Genomic DNA, 19,397 nt, shown 5'->3' with positions numbered 1-19,397 from the left:
ATCATTTTGCCTTCTTATATATATATAAAATATCATTCACTACTACATAGGCCATTTCAATGCTTTCTACTAATATTTAAAAGATAAATGTCAGGAATTATTTTTCTATACAGATTTTCTACAGAAAATAGAAAGGGGAGTGGTGGGACTCGAACCGGGAATGCCTCCTCTTTGTGTGAAGGCTCTGCCACTATGCTATTGCTATTTGGCTTAATTTGCATATGTTTCTTATTATCCTCTTCGATCTCTAAACTGCTAGCTGTAGCTAAGCAATGGGCAAACCCACGCAAACACGCGCAAATACAGGCAGCTATATCGGGAATAATAAAAAAAAAAAGGAAAGTTTTACATTTTATAATGTGGGGGAGTGTAGTGTTGGGTATGTACACATTTGAGCGGACTCGCTCATGTCAGTTGGCATTTGCAGATTGAGGGACTTGCAGGGGCGTGGATGTTTGGACTTCTTGGCAGTCCGAATCGCCCCCTGCACTTGTGCACACTCCGTGTTAGCCTTAGAGTTGAGTCAGCGCTCCCTCATGAATATGCATGGTGCGCTGACGTCTTCCTCTTAGGCTGCAGTTTCTGTGTAAGACTTATTTAGTCTTACATGGAGGATTAGTGAATCCTGGCCATTGTCATTGTATAACTAAATGTCTTACCAAATACATTCAAAAACATTGCTAAAACCACTTTTTTTATACATAATAAGGTGCCAATGATGTCCCAGCTTCCCTGTTTCAAATAATCAAATTGTTTTCTAAATTCATTCCATTGGGATGCAAGGTATGAAAATTAATAATCATTCTGCTCTCTAGTCTGTTTAATTCTTTCTTAAAGTTTCCCTTATTGCTAATTGGTCGTACTAAAACACTAAAAAAAAAAAAACTACTATCTAAACCCTGATGTTTGGACAGAAAATGTATGGCCACAGGACTTTCTAACTTGTACCTTCTGACATCACCTAAGTGTTCCGAAATTCGAACCTTGGCCTTCCTGGTAGTCTGAACAATAAACCAGTAAGTTGGGTGACAGCCACAACCTATTATATAAATCACCCCGTAGCTGTTACCATTATAAAATGAATTTGTCCTATACAGTTTCCCATTAATTCTACATCCATGTAAGTTCTTTACTCGATTACATACTGAACAATTTCCACAACTATGAGTACCTACTGTCCTGTCCATCATACCCTGACATACAAGGTTCAAAAATTTCTTATTCAACAGTACTTTAAGATTGTCATACCTTCCATAAGAAAAAAACAATATGTTTGGAAAACAAGGAACCAATGGAACTATCTTCACTAACAATTTCCCAAGCCTGTCTAACTATCCTTTCCAAAAAGAGGAGAATTCAGAATATCTGGTGACGAAAAATAATTTATCGTCATCTTCATTCTTTTTATACATAACTTTTCCTCCATTATAACTCCTGGTTATCCTGGTATAACCCTCCCTATCACCCATAACTTTACTCTTTGCCTTTTGCAATATTCTATCATAATAACCTCTGACTTGTAATCTATCCTACACTTCCCTTAAACAACCTTCCTTTAACCTAGCTTCAGAAGTATTGATCAAAATCCTTTTGAATTCTCCATATGGAAATGATTCAATGAGGTGAGGGGGGTGCATACTAGTGGCATACAGAAAATTGGGGTGTTCCTGGTCGTGGTATCTATATATTTTTGGTTAGTTTTAGAACTTGGTGGAAAGGTATGGGCTATCCCTGGAAATCCCACAGGGTCTGCAGCTGCCATGTGCTTAGGCCTGTTTCTGTTAGCCATGTGTTGTGTGATGTCTGTGTTTGCTTTAGAGACTGCTGAAACCATGCTCTTATCACTTGCAAGCATATTTATGTGCCCGTCTGTAAGGTCATGTATTTGATAAATCTCTATGGCTTGCTCAACATTAAATCACTGTCTCAAAGTAAAATCTTTCTCACTGCAGCATTATTAACACCACACACAAGCCTGTTATTTATCAACTCGTCTTTCAAATCACCAAATATGTAAGTTTTAGGTTTGTTTCTCAGGTCTGTAATATAAGCTGCAAAAATTTCTCCTGGGTTTTGGTATCTTGTATAAAATAAGAGCCTCTCCAATGTAACATTTATCTGAGAGTTATACATTTCTCTAAATTTACGTTTCAAGAACTCAAGATCATCCCTTGATTCAGTTTGTACAACAGTATGACAGTTTTCCCCTTCTCCTGCATATACTGCTAGTGCATACACAGATGAATGTTCTCCTTCAGTAGTTTCTGACCCCACTAGGTTAAGCAGAATAAATGCCCTCATATGTGCATTTTTATCAGAAAAAGCTGCGTGTATGAAAATATCGTATTCTTGCTCAAATAATCTCCAGTTCTCTGCAATATTATGATCAAACACAAGTGGACTAGGTCTGCAAAATGCCTCTGCCATGCCAACACACACTAATAAAGACCCTTGGAATTATGTATGAACATACACACATATACATCAGAAATGTATGCCAGAAACTTGTAATTATGCTCAACAGCACAACAGACTCTTCAAAATAACTGCACTTTGTGAAATAAGTCTCTGTAGTACAAAGCACTTTGAAATCACTGTACTTTGTGAAACAACTCTTAGGGTAAGAAACACTTCAAAATGATTGCACTTTGTGAATGAACTGTACATAGCACAAGAAACTTTTTGAAATGACTGTACTTTGCAAAATAACTCTGTATAGTGTAAGAAACTTTGAAATGACTGCACTTTGTGAAATAACTGTACTTTGCACACAGGAACTCTTTGAAATAAGTGTACTGTAATAAAGCACACACTGCAAACACTGCATACTCTGAGCTACTTCAAACAACTGTAGTTATACTTTGAATAGCCTTAGTCAATGCAAAATAGTAGCTCATCAAATACTGTGGTTGGTTACTAAAAAAAATGCAGTCGCTTTGCTCTTCCATGTTCATTTTGCCGTTTTATTGTAATCATTATGTTTGTTAGACTTTTATCATGCTCGTTATACTTTTCTTGTGCTTATTTTACTTTTAACATGCTCGTTATGCAAATGTTTTACTCTTAACGTGCTTGTTATACAAATCAGAAGTAATTCTAACCGCTCTCATAAGTATTTTGAATAATTTTATCAAATATCGTCGTTTCGAACATGTCATTCAATCAATAATACGTTTTGTGCTTTTCATTCAATTAATAATCTGTCCTCTGCTTTGCGAATGCTTCGTATTGTTTTCATTAGGAAATAAACCATTTATGCAAGTTTTAATTACCTGAAATTCATTTCTGACTTCTTTTCAATCATTTGAGCAGGTTGGGATGAGCCATTCCTCTGTATACCTCCATTTCTGACTGTGCACCTCATGTCTCAATTTCTGGCTTCTTTCTGGCTTCTTGTTGCTTAGACATCCCGCTTCCACCATCATTGTCATTCAGATGCCACTTCTGAGACCTTGTTGCTCGTCTGGTCAGGATAAAACAGACAAATAGTTGCAGGTCTATGTAGTCCACTCACAATATCCCTAGAATGAAGCCCATCTGAATATTTATACCCCCTGTTGCAAAATCTTTTTACCAGGTCACCCTCATGTTTACCCAAAACTTCATCTGAAGAACATATCCGATGAAGCCGCAGGAATTGGGACTTCGGAATATTCTTAATAATATGCCAAGCATGACAACTGCTGGCATGTAACAGGGTATTAAACTGTGGGTGCTTCCTATAGATCTGACTAGCCAAAGTGCCACCCTCCTGTAAATTAACCTCAACATTCAAATATCTAATTTGTTTTAAATCATAATTAACAGTGAAGTGTATACCCCACTTATTGTCATTAAGGTAGTCCACAAACTCCTATAGATATTCCAAATCAGACCGCTAAACCAGCCAACAATCATGTAAGTATCAGCAACAAATGTCCATGGAGTCTAAAAAAAATTATGATCAAACTCATATATTAGTTGTTCTTCAATATATGCCATGAATAAATGAATAAAGAAGCCCCCATAGCTGTTCCTTTCAACAGCAAATGGCATTCAACCTGAAAGTAAAAAACATTGATATTTTTGTCAGGAAAGATAAGTCAAGTTGGCATAATGTTTTAAATCAAAAAGAGAAAAGGTGAATTATCAGGCTAGGGGGCACTCTTTTCTCATGGGCTTAATGAAGCTTTTTGAGTAACAACCAACAGGATGGATTTGTTGGATATTTATTTGGTGGGGGAAGTGATTGGTTTATTGTACTAATGAAGGCAAACTGGCCAAAACTGGTTTGCTGATTCTCCCTTGACTCTGTTTACTATGGTTGCAGGATAAAAAATATTTTGTTGCTGAACAGCTGACTTTTTTGCATGCTGGCTGTCTTTGTTTTGGATTCAGTTTGACTTTGGACCATGCACCTTTCCCAGATGAGCAAAGGTTTGTGGATTTTCTTGGAGTAAGCACCCTCTTTTGTTCTTTTAAGCTTTTTAAAAGTTTTTTTTTTTTTAAGTTTTTAGCTTCTGGTATTTAAGCCCTGTGTTTGAGCCAGTTTCTACTTGTTTGAGCTGAGATGAACTGAGGTGGGCTACCAGCCATAACTCTGCACTGAGATACCAGACAACTAGAGGCTTCTGAGCTTCCCAAAAAACATATTTTGCCTATTTTTTGCTTGATTATACTATTTACTGCACTTTTTTATTGTGTTCTGCTTATTTAATACTGTATTTAAATACTGTAAACTAAACTGCACTGTTTGTACTGCATTTGCTGCCTTACTGTGCATGTTAAATCATATTTTGTTGCTGTTTCCACTGTTGCAAATCTTTTTCTTTTGCTACCTTCACTGTTTGTAAAGTAATTGTTGTTACTTTTCACTGTTTGCAAAGCATCTGTTCTATTTGTTCTGTTTTGCTGCCAAGCAGCATTTTTTAAATAACTGATTTGTTTGCTTTTTAAAGCATTTAATGTCTTCTTGCTGTTTTTCTGCTGTTTAACACCTGTTTTAATTTTTCCCACCTAAATTAGTGTAGCTAGTATCTGTAGCATAGTCCAGACACAGGTTTGTTGCATCTGGGTCTGTTTGTAGTGGCTGTTGTATTCTGAGCACATTTCCCAAGCCATCTTTGATTGGAAGGAGCCCTTCTGCACCCTTGTTAGAAAAGTGTGCTGCTTGAACCCTATCTGGTGAAGGGTGATTGGTCTAGGCCTTGGAGTAAGCATCTTTATTGGTTCTTTTGAGTTTTATAAAAGTTTTTTTAAGTTTTTATCTTCTGGTATTTAAGTCCTCCATTTGAACTGGTTTCTGCTTGTTTATGCACCACAGAGCACTGTGCACTGCCACGCAACTGTATGCCATAGCCGGACAGATAATTTTGACAATAATAATAATTTTTCTCTTAGATGCAGCTGTAGTACATTAGTGTAGTCCTCATCTTTAGTAAATCTCTGGTCTAAGAAGTATTGCTGGTGAGCTGTGACCTATTAAACCACCAGCCAAAATCCCCATCAGAAATACCCATCTACAGAGCACCTCCTAAATCAGTCCTGAAAGCACCCCTTTGTGATAACAGTTCTTCAAACCTAGAATTATGGACAGATGGACTACTCTTGTTTCTCCTGCCAGCCTTGTTGACTTTGATCTCCTGAGACAGTGTAGCAGCTGCCTCATGTATGCTAATAACCCTCTACTAATAACTCATAATAGTACAGAGCGTGAGAGGTGGATCTATGTCAAGAAGCTTGAATCTCTCAGACTCAAAATAGTAATACTGAACAGGCTGTCAACTCACCCACCACTACTCATACACACAGTATGCATCCAGCACATAAATCAACATACGTAGAGGTCATCTCAAAAAGCTTACCAAAATACCAGAGACCTCCAAAACAAAAGATTGCTACAGCTAACACAGTTCCCACAGCACCCAAGACACATAGCAACATCATTGTCTCACCGACCAAGCCCGTGGGCGTAACACTCAAAAAACAAATTGTCTTGTCATTGGAGACTCCATAGTCAGACACAAGAATGTCCCACTCACCAGGTTAGATAAGGAGAAAGTCATGTTCAGATGCCTGTCCGGTGCCAGGATTCATCAGATCATGAATGCACTCAGGACTCTTGGCAACAAGTACCATTATGACTCTTTCATAGCTCATGTTGGAGTGACTGACCTGAGATGTACTTCACTGGACTAAATAAAGAGAGACATGACTGAGCTCCCTGAGTATGTGTCCCAGGCAGGCATGTCCCTAGCCTTGAGCAGCATATCACTCTCACCTAGAATGATGCCACAGTATAAACAAAAATGATTGACTTCAGTAATTGGCTTAGCTTCTGGTGTCATTCTAAGGAGATCCAGTTTCTGTCAGCCTGGGATGATATAGTCAACACATCTCGTTGCTTTTCCAGAGATGGATTGCACCTGGCACCACTAGGCCTTCAGCTGCTGGCAAAGGCTTCTGCCTCCACCATAGTGCCTTTTTAGGCAAGGTCTCAAAAACAAAATTGCTGACGTGAAAATTGCCAACAATAACAAAATAAGGGTTATGATACTAAACACTAAGTGCTTAAATCAAAAACTGCACACCCTGGAAGCATTTCTGTCACTGGGAGATGTAGATGAGCAGTCACAGGCACCTGGTTCAAGGCCTCAGAGAATATCCCAGCCTTGCAAGGCTGCAATGCCTTCCACACCTTCAGACCACAAAATGAACATGTGAGAACCAAAAGAGGCAGTGTTTCTATCTATATTAGAGATAAATTCACCTCCCAACTAATTAGACTGGACAACTCCATGGAGTTCCTCCATGTTCAGATTACTGTCGGTAAGACCCCCATTCATATCATAGCTATTTATAGCTCCCCCTCCATAGATCATGATGCACATGAGCCATTCGTAACCAAACTGTAGTCAGTCCAAATCCCACACAGTTTGGTTTTGTGAAAGATAGATCATGCCTGTTCAACCTGGTTGACTTCTTTGAGTCAGTCACCAGAGCTGTGGATGAGGGCAAAGCAGTTAATACAGCCTACCTCGATCTGGCCAAGTTCTTTGATACCATTCCTCATTCAGGAATTATTTATAAACTCACCAAACTAGGCATCAACCCCTATATCACTAGGTGGGTTGCAAACTGGCTCACAGATAGAACCCACAGTGTGTACGTGGTGGACTTCAAGTCAGACTGCCAACCAGTCATGAGTGGAGTCCCACAGGGATCAGTCCTGGGTCCTTTCCTGTTTGGCATCTACTTCTCAGAAGGCCAGGCCAACACAGAGGGTCTCTGGCTGACCACGTTCGCAGATGACTGCAAGCTGGGAACAATTATTAACTCCCCAAGTGATGTAGGCATCCTACAGAATGTCCTCACTGAGACCAATGACTGATGTTGAAACCATGGCCTTAAGGTTAATGCCAAAAAATGCATCGTCATCCCCTTTGGGAAAAACTCAATTCCCAATAATTACCACATTGATGGGAGCCCACTGAACACTGAAGGTGTTATAAGAGATCTTGGGACACAGGTTGACAGCAACCTCTCCTTCGACCACCACATTGTCACTGTGGTCAGGAAGTCCTTCTATGTGGCACATCTCATTACCAAGGGTTTTTTATCCAGGAAGAAAGAAGTCATCATCTCTCTCTACTTTTCCCTCATTAGGACAATCATCGAGTATAATGTCCCATTTGCCATGTACCTCACTAGACACATGCAACAGCTGGAAAGGCCATACAAGTACCTCACAAAGAGGATCCTAGGCCTTAAACACATGTCCTACACAGACAGACTAAAAAAACTCCAGCTATTCTCTGTCTCATATCGTTTACTAAGAGGTAATCTCTGCTTGACTTACAAAGCCATGTCTGACCCAGCTCTGTTAGAAATGTTACATCTAAAGAAATCCCAATCCCTCCACACCACATGCTCCAGAGACCTGAATCTCATTATCACAATCATAGGTTCATAGGTTCATAGGTTCATACTAGGCTATCTGCCCTAGGGCATTTATAAGCCTAGCCAGAGTGTGTTTGGCTTTCACCACCCATTTTAAATTAATTTTGCTATGCCCTTTTTCGAGGTTAGTACACTGTGCCTCTGTCTAACAGTGACACAGAAGTGATACCCGGGGTAAACCTACGATCTCCCATCCACTCATCAAGATTCCTCTTGAAGAGAGTCAATGAGGGACTCTGCCTAACCTGGACTGGGATTTTATTCCAGAGTGAAGGGAGCCTCTGGGTTATGAATCTATCCCTCCAGCATGTCCTATTTATTTCAGTGCTGAGGTTCAAGTCTCTCGTAGCGTAGCTCGATGGGATTTGGATTTTCTGAGATGCAGCATGTCCATTAATTCCGGGTTGGACATGGCTTTATACGTCAGGCACAGATCGCCTCTGAGCATGTGGTATGCCACTGAGTAGAGCTGGAGTTTCTTTAACCGGGCAGCATATGGCATCTGTTTTAGCCCTTTGATCCTCTTGGTGAGGTACTTTTGGGGTCTTTCCAGTTGCTGCAGGTGTCTGGTAATGTACATCCCAAAAGGGGCATTGTACTCAATTATGGGCCTGATGAGGGATGAGTAAAGAGGCACGATGACCTCCCCTGATCTAGATGTGAATCCCTTCATGATTAGGTGGGCTATATAAAATGTTTTTCTAACCACTTTGGCCATGTGGTTGTCAAATGAGAGATTGCTATCAACTTGGGTCCCCAGGTCCCTAATTACTTCTTCTGTACTTAATGGATTACCACCTATGTGGTAATTTGTGGGCACTTTGTTTTTGCCAAAGGGGATGACTATACACTTTTTGGCATTTAGCTTGAGGCCATGGCACTGGCACCAGTTGTCTGTTTCTATGAGGCCCTTTTGGAGGATGCTTGTGTCGGCTGGAGAGTCGATTATGGCGCCCAATATCAATATCAAAATCAATAGAACATGTTGGAGGGACAGGTTCATAACTCAGAGACTGCCCATGCTCTGGAATACACTTCCCATACACGTCAAACAGAGCACCTCACTGGCCCCCTTCAGGAGAAATCTTGATGATTGGATGGGAAATAGAAAGTTCAACCTGGGGATCACTCCAGTGGATCTACTTGATAGAGACACTGGGAACTAACGTCGGGCGGCACAATGCCAGGGCACTTCTATGGGCTAGGTCTGTAAGGCTCCAGGGTGATTAGCCTAGTACATACCTATGTAGCTATGAAACTATGAAAAAATTAGTTGCCTTCAAAATGGCACTAACACCAGAACTCACAAAGGGTGAAGTCAGACTAAAAAACTTTACCAAAGCAAACTATATCCTCCTAGGGTAAGGCATATATGCGTTCCAAACTTCACCCCCAGCTGAAAGTGGTAACTGCACCAAAGCTTACACTAAAGCCTTGTACAATCACTTGTATGAGTGTATATACTTGGCTGTTCCAGAGTGAATCAAAGACAGAGCCCCAAGTAAAAGAAAGCTGCCCTGATGGACATCCAGTATCAACAAACTTTACAACAAGTGCAAAAAGTTGCTGTCTAAGAAAACTAAGGAGAGGCCACAACAATGGAAAAACACCCTTATCAGCCTCAACAGGCAAAAAAAGATAACATGTCAAATCCACTAAGATTAACTTTGAGAAAAATTTAGCAATTACAGCCATGGAAATTATAAGGCCATTTATAGCTAAGTACATAGGTAGGAGCCAAGCATGTGCCGAACTAGTGACTAACAGTATCACACACACTGACCCGCAGAGATAGGAAACACACTGGCAGAACGATTTAGTGAAAATTTCACTCCCTTATCCCCTCCAAACTTATCACAAACCTTGCTCCCAACTTCTCAACTTCCCCCAACCCTACATATCTGAAGAGCAAGGCATTAAAGCCTAGTCTAAGCCAAATAAATCACAGCCTCTATGTGACCAGACCGCATCCCAGGTTGTCTTCTAAACAAACTGAAACATGAACTAGCATCACCATTAAGTACTTTATTCCATCACAGTCTAACCACCGGCTTTGTTCCTGGGGAATTGAGAACAGCAACAGTTATTCCCCTCCACAAATGTGGCTTAGCAACAGACTAATGGAATTATAGGTCCATAAGTCTGACCAGCCTCATTTGTAAAGTCATGGAACGTATCATCATGGACCTCATAAATAAAGACATAGGCGACCTCCAAACCCTGAATCCAACCCAATTCAGCTTTGTCAAGGGCAGATCCTGTTAAACCCGGTGGATATCTTCAAAAATGTGACCAGGGTCATTGACAAGGGCAAATCTATGCGCACAGCATACCCTGACTTGGCAAAAGCCTTTGACACAGTCTCACACTCAGGCATTACAATAAACTTAGCAAACTGAATGCAAACCCCTTTGCTGTAAGATGGGCTGCCAACTGACTCACAAACCAGCCACAGACTATCAAAGTGGGTTTCTCCACATCAGCTAGCAGACCCATCACTAGAGGGGTGCCACAAGGGTCAGTGCTGGGCCCCCTACTGTTTGGTATATACTTTTCAGAAATTCAGGCCAAAAGTAAGGAGCTGTGGCTGACCAAGTTTGTGGACGACTGCAAGCTGGGTGCAATTACTGAATCCCCAAATGATGTCAGTATACTTCAGGATGGTCCTAAATGGACCAATGACTGGTGTCTTAGTCAGGTTTCAAACTGAATGCAAAGAAATGCATCATCATTCCCTTTGGTAAAAACATTGTACCTACAAAGTGGTAAGAGATCTGTGATCACAAGAAGACTGCAACCTTAACATTGACTACCATGTGTCTACCTGTAGTAAGGAAGGCTTTCTATATAGGACACTTGATCATCAAAGACATCACCTCTAGAGCAAAGGAGGTTATAACCTCTCTATACTTGTCACTAATCAGGCCCATAATTGACTATAATGCCCTTTTCGGCATATACCATACAAAGCACCTGTAGCAAGACATCAGAGGTTTCTAAATAAGAAGATCAAGGGACTCCAGCACATGCCTTACACAGACCGATTAAAGTCACTGTTACTAAATTCAGTATCATATAGACTTATTAAGGGAGACTTATGTCTGGTTTACAGAGCAATCTCTGAACAAACCTAATGAATTTGTTGCACATCAGTAAATCAAACTGGGTGAGAGCTACAGTTCCAGGGACCTAAATATGGGCTGCAACTTGAATAGTATGTGCTGGAGGGGCAGTTTTGTCTCCCAATGACTGAAGCATCTTTGGAATAGGCTGCCAGTTCATGTGAAGCAGAAGACATGTATGACACTGTTCAAAAGGAACCTGGATGAGTGGATGGGCACCATAAATTCTTACAGGTGATAGTACACACAATGCTCCAAGACATGAGCTGCCATTAATAAATACAATCCTAGGTATTGACTAGAGTATCTATGGTATTACATTGGGGGTGGCCACCGTTGTGTAGTGGTTAGTGTTGCTGCCTCACAGCAAGAGATTCTCTGTTTTGATTCTCGGCTGGGTGGGCCTTTGGTGCATAGTTTGCATGTCCTCCCTGTGGTTGCATGGGTTTCCTTCGGGTGCTCCAGTTTTCTCCCACATCCCAAAGATATGCTGCAGGTGGATTGGGCACTCCAAATTGGCTGTAGGTGTGAGTATGTGAATGTGTGTGCCTTCTGTGGAAGGTTGGGCACCAGGCTGGCAACTCAGCACCATAAAACTCCACTGCCAATCATTCTGCAGACCATTGTTCCACTGTGCAACCCCTACAAGGAAAAGCCAAAAGAAAAAGAAGAAGATCTATGGTATTACATTGGGATGAAATGGCTAGGGTTGAAATGACCTCTGGGTCGATGGCCTAGTAACCTACTATGATCCTATGAACATTTTGCATACTGAACTACGGTGTAATGTAGTACTGTTTTTGAGAGCTGGAACATCATAAATTATCTAATAATCAGTTTCATGTGATATCTCAGGTGCTTTAGCATAAGAGCTCCATTTACCATGTATTTCTGTTACTTTTGCTAAAAAACATAAGAGAGATAAGAGATCCTATTGTTTGTATATGTTTGTGTAGTATATGCTTTAGTATTGTAGCTGCCTAGAAGAAGAGCCAGGTGGTCTTTACCCTGCCTTTCAGCGATCAGTCATTCTGTGAGGTTCATTGACAATGCAATGAAAATAGTATTATAAGAACTGCTGTGGGAGGAAAAGCTCCTAATGTTTGGGTGTAGGGGAGCTTGTACACGTAAAAAAATGCTTTTTATTTTGTTGAATTTGCACATTGACACAAGATTGTGTTCATGTGTTTTGAGTTTGTGAATACTCGACCTTCTACAACCAGAGTTGTGCTGCTGAGCTTTTGTGATGCAAACTTGACTGAACTCAAGAGATGAAGTAAAAACTTTGTGGAACAGGTGGCAGATTTCTTTTTTATATATTTATTTATACTTATTTCTCCCCTTGAACTTGTCAAGTTTCTGGCTGTTCTTTTTGGCTTCCATACTGACTCTGCCCAGATCCCTCTTTGCTCCTTGTCAGGTATCCTTGGATGCATCCCATTTTCTGGGAAACTCTCTGACTCCTTGAATTGAGCTCTGTGGTAGTTCATTTGTAGCCATGGGAGTGAAGGATCTGATGGTGGACTTGTGGATGTAGAGCTAGGAGCCATCTTGCAGATGGTGGCCATTCAGAATCCGTAACAATGGGGCTACCTAGTGCAATGGCATTATGTCATTGCAACTGCTCCTGTTATCTGAGGTGATGTCCTTTGAGTTCTCTGGTACACAGACATTGGATTCCCCAAGCCCTCCCCCAAGGCTAAGAGAGCTGTCCACTGTCCATATCTTCCTATTGCCCCTCTCTGGTCAACTGTAGTAGTGGCTTGATTCCATTTCTGAACTCAGGTCATCAGAGATGCAGGCAGATGCCCTGCCTCTGCACAATTAAGGCCCTAACAACAGGTTCCAGACTTCAGTGTCAGTTCACAGATCTCCACAGTGTCACCATATATTTCATAACATAATATTTTACTGCCTATATTAATCACACTTATTCTTTTGTGCTGATTCCACCACAGCATTGTGCTTCTATATTAATGGGGTGTTTCCACAATCCTTCTGTGAATACTTGAAATGTGGTCCATTGTGTCATTTATGGAGGACCCTCTATTATTAAAATCCCATATCATTTTAGCTCTTTTATGGCAAATTGATGCTTCTGCAATCATATTATGTCCATGTTAATACTTTAAAATGGGTATTTTTTGTCATTCATTAATATATATATATATATATATATATATATATATATATATATATATATATAATTATTGTCTTTGTGTAATTCCAGAATAAATCTTTTTACATCTTGTGTAGCCAAACATGACAATTGAGATAACCAGTTTTTTAGATAATTTAAGGTAACATGAAATATCCCATATTTGGTGTCTACAAAAACTTGCCTTTACAAGAATATGCCTATTTAATCTATTATATTTTAGTCAGGTTCCCCGACTTACTAACTGCATCCATAAACTCTATATCTAATGAATGATATGATAATGTTAATCTTAAAGGATTCACATCTTTTACCCTCATATCCAGAACTAAAGTATGGCAATGATGCATCTCATCTTGCAATATTTAGTCAATACATGCATTATTTTTTTCTTTCCATCTCCATGACAGTTCATATAGCTTGGGAATTTCTCTATGCCATTAATAGTTTGCACAGATCTAATATTTTTGTATCAGATATCACTCACAGTTATTCCTCAGGCTGTTATAGATTGATCTTGCCTTGCTCACCTGTAGCAGTTTTGTCAAGATATAAGTGCATGTAATACAACTTTGTTCACCGAGGTAGGGGAAGGGCATCTGCCTATAATGCTGGTGACATGAGATTGACTAGAAGACCGAGAAGCTGGACGGCAGGCTAAGGCAGTAGGTTTGAGTAGTCAATGGCCAGATTTCCTATCTTTTATGGTACTATGTGCACGATAGTGGAGGATGGAGAGCAGCATTAGTGTCTCACAATCACATTGTGCTCTGGTAGGGAGGACTGACATTAAGGTGGCTGTGTGCTTGTATCACTACACACCTATACCTCTGATATAAGGACAGCTGATGCTGGGTTGGGATGCCTCTACCTCCTGCTAGTGTTCCCCTGAAGATGAGTAAACGTTCTGTCAACTGTGCTCTAAGGCCAATGGTGCTCCATATGGGGTGGGAGTGGGGGGTGGGGGGTGGGGGGAGGAAGCACCAGCATTAGCTGAAGGTAAAAAAAATAATATTAACACCAACAAAAAAATAATAATATTAATACTACTACTACTAATAATAATAATAATAATAATAATAACAATAATACATTTTTCTGTCATGAGAATTGAATTGCTAACTGACACAATCATGGTGTTACAGGCCAATGTATTTAAATAACCAATCATAGACAATCAAAACACAAAGTACCAAATAAAAGAAAAAATATTTTCCAGGAGGTAAGCCTCCCTGCAGACCATAAACCCCTTGCTAAGTATATATACTAACTCTGAGATTGTACTTCAATGAGAAAAGAGGCCAAATCCCACTCCCAACTATCCTTCAGTCTCCTACAACCAGCTACTGGCATTTTTTTGTACTTCTGAAATTTTTGATGGAAAATGACAGTAGTAAATGACTTTTTTAAATTGCACATTCAGCAAAATGTCTATGACACCTATAAACATATGTGTACTGTTTGTCACTGGTTCTTGCTTAGATAATTATTAAGCTTGGGGTGAATAATATTCTCTCATGATTCTAAGTAACAAAGACATTATAAATTTGAAGAAGCAGTGGAAGTGAAATATATGGAGTAATCTGACAACCATAAATCTAAGGTATTTGTTTAACTTTTGAGCATTTAAAATGGCCACTACCTTTTTTGCTTCATACTTTCCAGATGTCCAAGTCACCCAGTCCTTTGCCAGATCTCCCAGCTCCCTCTTCCATTCCTGGACTTTCTCTCTTTCAGTACTGTGACCACTGTAGATATTTATTTATTTTACATTTGTTGACCGGGATAGTCCAACTGGATGCATGTCCATTTTCAGCAGAGGCCCGGGGAGAAAAGCTCCAAGGTAAACAGAAACATTAAAAACATGTTGCAATTATAAAAAATACACAGAAGAATCCAAGGATGACCAGAGGCTTCCAAAATAAATTTGTCTTTAATGTACAAAATATAAAAGCATAAGCACTTTTGTAGCAAAGCTACTTCATCATCCATCTTTAGTGTACAAAATATAAAAGCATAAGCGCTTTCGTAGCAAAGCAACTTCATCAGATGCATTGATGAAGTAGCTTTGCAACGAAAGTGCTTATGCTTTTATATTTTGTACATTAAAGATGGATTTATTTTGGAAGCCTTTGGTCGTCCTTGGTTCCTACTGAGTATTTTTTGTGCTTTGTGACTTCTTAAGTGGACCCAAGTTCTGGTTTTGGTTGGTGGTTGTTGCTTTATTCATGTTACAATTATAATTTTGACAAAGAGTACATAAGCAAACAATAATAAACATGTTCCACAGGTTAGAATTAAACCCTGGTGAAAGCCAGGGGTAAATTAAACAGTAGCTGATTAATAGATTTGACACAATCTAGAAGAGAGTTAGCCAGGCTTGAAACAATGACATAGCCAGTTTAGTGCCAGATGTTGTTTGAGTCTAGTTTTAAATTGACCTTGGGAGGAGAGTAAAGTAATGTCAGATGGAAGTGAATTCCAGGATCTGCCTACAGAGTTTGCAAAGAGAGAGAGTCATCCATTCCTCCCTCTCTCTCCCCGCTCCTCAGACCTTGAGCCATTAACTGAACCTGGGTCACCTTGCCTGCAATTAGGGCTCTATCCCTCAACATTAAAGCACTGGCTTCCACATAGCCTGCAAATAAATCTCACTCAAATTAATTCAAGTCAATTATCAAAGATGTGTATGAGAACCGTAGTTATCATTTTAAGTTTTAAAATGAATTGGTGTTGCAGAGTGCTGGGAATATCAACAGATTCTATTGTGCATTAATTGGCTGATATCAAATAACTCTTGTACCCAGTACCATATTTTTTTTCATGTTGTACCATTGAATAAGTTTACAATACTGGAAATCTCTGTAATACATAATGTAAATGCAATTATAAAATACCTCAAGCAAACACTACAGAAATCCAAATCTATCTGTAATACAGTATTTTTGAATCCTTTGAAAAAATTATTTAAACATCTGAGCAATGCATTTAACTTGTGGACAATGCATTTACACGTTCAAAAACAAATGTATAGTAAACAGTCATTTACAGTTTTATATAAATATATATATGGATCTACTTCAGTAGATCAACTTACCAGAAAACTGAAGCTTAGATACCTGAGATGAAAAAAACTGAACATACAAAACAGCATAAACTAACACCGGGAAAACAGTAAGTAGTCCAACATCACCATGTAAACAAACCACACTAAACTCAACCCACCCCACTGCTACTGACACTTTAAGCATGCAACTAGCTGTCCTGTCACTTCCTGTCTCAAACAGTGCCATTCTTAAAACTTGGAACATGCATGAGCAGCATTTACCTTTCTTTGAGGTTCCTCACACACAGACATACATAGTCACATAAATTCTGCAGAAAAGCAGAAGAGAAATATACCTTAAATCTTTAGGCAACTGGAAGCATAACAGGTTAGGAAAGGCAGTATGAATATCAAACATTGTGCACCAGACCAGCAGAGATTTTTTATTAGCTATGAAAGTTTTAATCCATTACCAGTTTCAAGAATTCCATAGTGACCAGAATTTCCGCCCCACACAATTTAATGGGCACATTCTTCAAGTCAATGTACTCTTCCAAACCCTCTGGGATCAAAGTGTAGGTGCATGATACACATGTAAATGACACACCCATCATTCCTTTATGGTATATTCCTTTCAGACCAGACAATACCACCCGACACATGGTAAACACCCTTCATAATTTGGTTTGCCATTCTACAAAAAAGTATGCTTCAGATCAGTCAGGTCAAACTAACTACAGACTCCTGTTCATTTACTGCAGACATATGTGAGACTCTTTGTGGTGCAATGACAGTAGTAATCTCTACTGCTGACAGAATGCAATTTTGGGGCTACTGCTTTTTATAAGAGAGTTTTGGTTTCTCAGCATGCATTTTGAAAAAAACATAACTGAGATGGACTATCGAAGCATGAGTGCCATTTTATTCAGAACAACCTGGAGTTTCCTAGAACTCTAGACATGAGCTTTGTTAAGCTACAAAAGTAAGACTTTTATACACATGTATATACAAAGCAGCAGTTTTTTTTTCTTATACTTCCAAAAGTATTCCATACAACTCACTGAGACTAAACTGCACTAGATGCTGTTGCTCTTATTTCAGTTTTGCAAAACTAAATTTTCCAACTACTGTTGCCCACAGGAGCTCACTGTTAGTTTGTGTGCCAGTAGCCATTCCTTTCTTTTGGGAGATTCTCCTTTCCTCATATTCATTTGACAAAGGAGTCAGTATACATAAGATTAGTGGGTGTACCTAACTTGCCCCTTCGAAAAAAAAACTTTGAATGGAAGATTTGACTGATATTTTTTGTCCAACTGAACCTTCCCCACATTTAACTTGATACAGAGTATAAAGGATTAGTCCAGTCAAAACCCCTTCAGCTTGTAGATCTAGGAGACTCTCTCTCTCTCTCTCTCTCTGATACCCTGCCTGTGGGAGGAATAAAGTCACGTTGTTGAAGATGTGAGTAATTTATTCAGTTAAGCAGGTAGATGGATGAGAAATCAGCCAAACAGAATTTCTTATTGGTTTAGTTTCAGCTTTAGAAGATGCCCTCCTGTTTCCAGAATTACAAACCTCTGGAAAAGGATGGAGACTCTCAACAGTCTCGTCCAAATAAGGCATCATTATCATCATCATCATCATCATCATTGTCATCAAACTTTACAGTGTTGTGGACACTTTTGGAAGAAGATTTTTATTACATTTTTAAACTGTAGTACATTTACTCAATGGCAGTTGTGACTATATACTACTGTGCACATCTCCTTGGGTCTATATCATATTGCCGTATGTTCAAAATATCGAACGGCTACAATGTCGAAAATGTCGTTCAGCGAAAATTTGTTTGTGAGATCACCGAACAGTGAGGATCAGAAAATGTGCCCTTTCCTCACTGTAGTGCGATCTTGGAGTTGGTATATATAATTAGCGATGAACAGCATTTTTGATATTGTAGCTGTTCGATATTTTGAGCATACGATAATATGATATAGACGCCATTTTCTTAGACATATTACCTTTTACTGAATAGGTAAGCACAATGCAGCTTATTTTACTTTTACTATATACACAATTTTTACATATTTTAATTTTATACATCCAGTTCCCTTTTCATGTGTTTTTCTATGATACAAAAAAGTAGCAGTATCTCAGTTTATTATAGGTCTCCTCACAATTCATGAGAGAACACTGTGGAAGAGATGATGCTATCTTGAGATACAGTATTTTGTTCTGTTTCATTACTGTGTTAGTATACTGTCCTACCACAATTTACCTGTAAGCGTATTTCACAAGAGGTGCTAGAGGCAAAGTTGTATTTTTGTATAGCTATATGTCTTGATAGTATACACATTAACTGTGCGCTGTTCTTCATGGACTGCTCCTCAGTCTTGTACTTGGCTTTGGGGTGGACTTTTATGCCACCCATAGCTCTGTACATTACTCTTACATTCTCTTCAGTAAACTGTTGTAGAGGTTAAATAATTACATTCAGCTGTAAAGCATTATATGTACTGATGTAGAGCCACACGTATGACTAATACATAGAAACATGGACAGAAAACCAATGTTAGGCAAGTAATCACATGGACAATAAGAGGCCTAGCCATATACACCATTAAACGCACACACATTTAAAAATTCTTTCCATCCTTTATGAGTACTTAACAGAGATTATGGTCCCAAATCAAGTAAGGTCATACATGATAACCTTGGTGTAAATTAATATTTACCCATCCAATCAATCCAGTCATCAAGACTAGCCTTTTAGACAGCCAAAGTATTGCATTGTTTGACCTGTAGTGATAACTTTTTGGAGTATCTAAGTTAGAAACCTATACCTTACAGTGTGTCTTATTTATTTGCTGATATAAATTTAGGCTCCTAGTATGCATATTTGTAGAGCCACTTGTTTTGCAAAGAAAGAAGAGGTCAAACAGGATTGAGTCTTTCAGGGTTCAGAAAATAAGACCTGCCATCTTGAAGCAGCTGCTAAGCTAATGAGTATAAAATGAGTTGTAATACTCTATTTGGATATTTGAAGGAGTTAAGGCCTTTAATATTTTTCCATTAATAAATGTTGGAACATTTCCATTTGAGCAATATGCTTGGATTTGTACATGTTAAAGGAGGA

This window comes from Protopterus annectens, chromosome 6.part0 (assembly GCF_019279795.1).
Source record: "Protopterus annectens isolate FY-2018-M chromosome 6.part0, PAN1.0, whole genome shotgun sequence".
Taxonomy (NCBI): domain Eukaryota; kingdom Metazoa; phylum Chordata; order Ceratodontiformes; family Protopteridae; genus Protopterus; species Protopterus annectens.
The sequence above is the reverse complement of the archived record's forward strand: the minus strand, read 5'-3'. Positions refer to the sequence as shown.